A 3,195-nucleotide genomic window follows, 5' to 3' on the forward strand; every position below is an offset into this window, starting at 1 on the left:
TAGTTATGGGCTTACACACCTAATCCAACAGTCTCCCACTTTGATAAGTCTAATAACTATAACTGCAAATACGACTTCAAAAACCGACTAGGATTCGTAGCTCTCAAAATCCGCTGTCGAACTCTGATCTAGTCAATGACGTGTCCTTTAGATAAGGGATCATATATTCCTCCATTCTACAATATATCGTATGAACTGAGACAAGGATTATAATCATTCTATCTGTTCATGTATTGTTTCCCGATTTGCGATTTATGACGACTGACTAATTGAACAAATCAAATCAGTTCAGGCTTGGCCAAGCGCTTAGGATGTCATCACTAAATCATCGAGGGGCCCATAGATATCGCTTTTACCCCCTTAGGGTAAAAGGAATGGATAAACTTCTACTCATATGCTTGATCAATTTAGTCATCAAATCACACATAACAATATGTTTTTATAACACCAAGTTACTGGTGCGTTTACATATCATCAATGTGCAACCGACTTTTAAACTACAACTCATATGGATTGAACTAGTTCAATCTTAATCACAAAACAAGATTTGTGACAAATCCAAAATCATATGGACTGAACTAGTTCAATCTTAATTTCCTGCCATCTAGTAGCACAAGGGTCCTACCATTGGTTCCATGTTGTTGAGCAGCTCACCTATACAAATCAATGTACTTTCCATTGATCAAGGTGCTTTGCCTTATGAATTCAAATGAGAACTCATAGAACTCACATGCATAGTCAAACTAACTGGAATAGGCACAGAAACAAGAATATGTCAACACGATAGGTTATAAACCTTAAGTCGTGTGCTGGTGGTAAACAGTAGGTTTATTCTTGATTAGTCCTGAACCTATTCAGGACCATTAAGACTCCCACTGACCTCTTAACATATAAGATTCTCCGTTAAGGAACATTTCTCGACAATCAAATATTCAAGAGTTAGTGTGAGTTCTTATCAAGAAAAACACTTCACATAATTGGTCTTAGTTGGTATTTGTCTTATCCAAGACATCACAATTACCAATTTCAAATGTGCAAGAGTAAGACACCTTTCACATTTTATGATGTGTTATAAACCTACTTAAGATTATGTCACTCAAGGCACAATCTTGGAGTATGACTCTAAGACTCGATTTTGGAAGGAAGTATGACTCACCTTTTTTATTTAACCACTTCAACAATTCTTGATTCCTCTTCTTAGTCATACAAGTGCACTAAGGTGTCCTTAGAGGATCAATTGAGATATGGTTCCATAATCATTAAGATGATCATAAAACACGATACTAAGGTTCTTTCCTTTCCTTTCACATTGGAGAAACTTTTATCTTTCTGCCTAACTGATTCTTCTTATTCGTTCTGATATACATTGAAACTTTTCAAGGTATTAGAATTACACTTAAACTTGTAAGAATAACCATATTTACTGAACTTTCAGTAAATCATGACGAATATACTTTATCGTCCTTTGTGGTGGACCTGACCAGTACACATCAATGTGTACTAGATCCTTTCATCTTTCACTTGACTTACATACATATGTAAACAAGGAATTAGTCTTAATTTCCCAAGTACCAAGATTTCCATACATCATATGATTCCAGGTTTCTATCCAATTGAAACTTGGGCGATGAGAATCTTTCCTTACTTAGAAAATTACGACACTACCACAATTGATATAACTAAGAATCCAACCATTTTCAATATTGCTATGAATAGAAACATATAAACAACAATTTTCACAAATGCCATTGCAAGGAAATATAAAATAAAATCAAAATTTCTTTATTTATAAAAGTGCGTAAAACTTGTCCTTACAGTGCAAATACAAATGAAAACTATGTTGCTATCTATTCCTAAGCAATCTATCATAACTCCTAAGCAGCAGCTCAAAAATATGATCATCGAACCATGCGATCGAAATCCATCTTTTTCATGATCAGAATCAGCTTACTCTTCTTTCAAGCTTCCTTTCTCTTCTTTGACCCAACAAAACATAAAAATGCAATCTTATCACATCATGTATTAAGAATCTATAAGTAGGAACTTAATAGAGTTAGATAGTGAACTTACCTGAAGTAGAACAATACAATTTGATTTTACCATCTCTTAGATCTCTCAGGTTGTCTGGGCAGCTTCACAACCAATGCCCCTTCTCTTGGCAATAGAAACAAACAAACTCTCTCAGAATGGTACATGGGACAATCACAGACTTAGCCTTTCTCTTTACCATTTGGTCAAACGGTTTGACCTTGGCCAATCCCTTTCCATTGGGAAGAGAAAGCTTTTCTGGACTTCCAATGTCGCCATTGTCAATGTCCATGGAAGTTTAGGAAATAGATCTTCCAATCAAGTTTGCTTTACCAGTGCGCCAAATCATTGCTGATTCAGCAGCAATAAGCAAATAAGTAAGATTGATAAGGGCCACGTCGTGGTCTGTCACACAGTTGTCTTTAACAAAATCAGAGTATTATAATGAACGTGAAATCCTCATTTTAAGAAAAACCATTTATTCTCAAGTACAATTAACAGAAATCAGAGTATTATAATGAACGTGAAATCCTCAATGCTGATGATGAGTGTGTACAGTTCTGCCTTTGCCTTCCCATAGTCACCGATGATACATGAAACCACAAACAACTGGGTAAGCATAAAGCTTAGTGAGTCTCCCCCAAAATACCCCATACGATAAACATACAAGCATGCTTCGGGTTCACTCAGCCATCAGGCTGGAATACAAAGGGTTTGTTGACCGACCACCTCAACCCAACCGCTCTTCCAGAGCCTCCGTGCCTACGGCTTACAGCCGGACCGCACCGGGTATCTTGGCCTACAGCACAAAGCAGGACCGCCTCAACCCACCACTACCATATGTTGAGATATAAACAAACACGGATCAAGTATGCACATAATACAGATAAACAACAATCATATAGCTCACTATCTCTTACTAGTCCTCTTACAACACACAATCCCTCAATCAACTAACCTCCATGAAATGCGTAACCATAAGTACCCAGAGGTGAGATAGCTACCCGAACAGATGATCCTACTCTAGAGGCACAACCAAACAAAGAACAAGAAATAAAGTATAGATTAAGAGTTCTAAGGCTATTCTACATGACTACATATAGTCCCTAGGGCACTCCACTAGATGACAACCAGTAAGCACAGATAACATACACAGCCAACAGTGCA

The sequence above is a fragment of the Lactuca virosa genome, chromosome 3, assembly GCF_052849685.1.
Source record: "Lactuca virosa cultivar CGN04683 chromosome 3, Lactuca_virosa_CGN04683_v6, whole genome shotgun sequence".
Classification (NCBI taxonomy): Eukaryota; Viridiplantae; Streptophyta; class Magnoliopsida; order Asterales; family Asteraceae; genus Lactuca; species Lactuca virosa.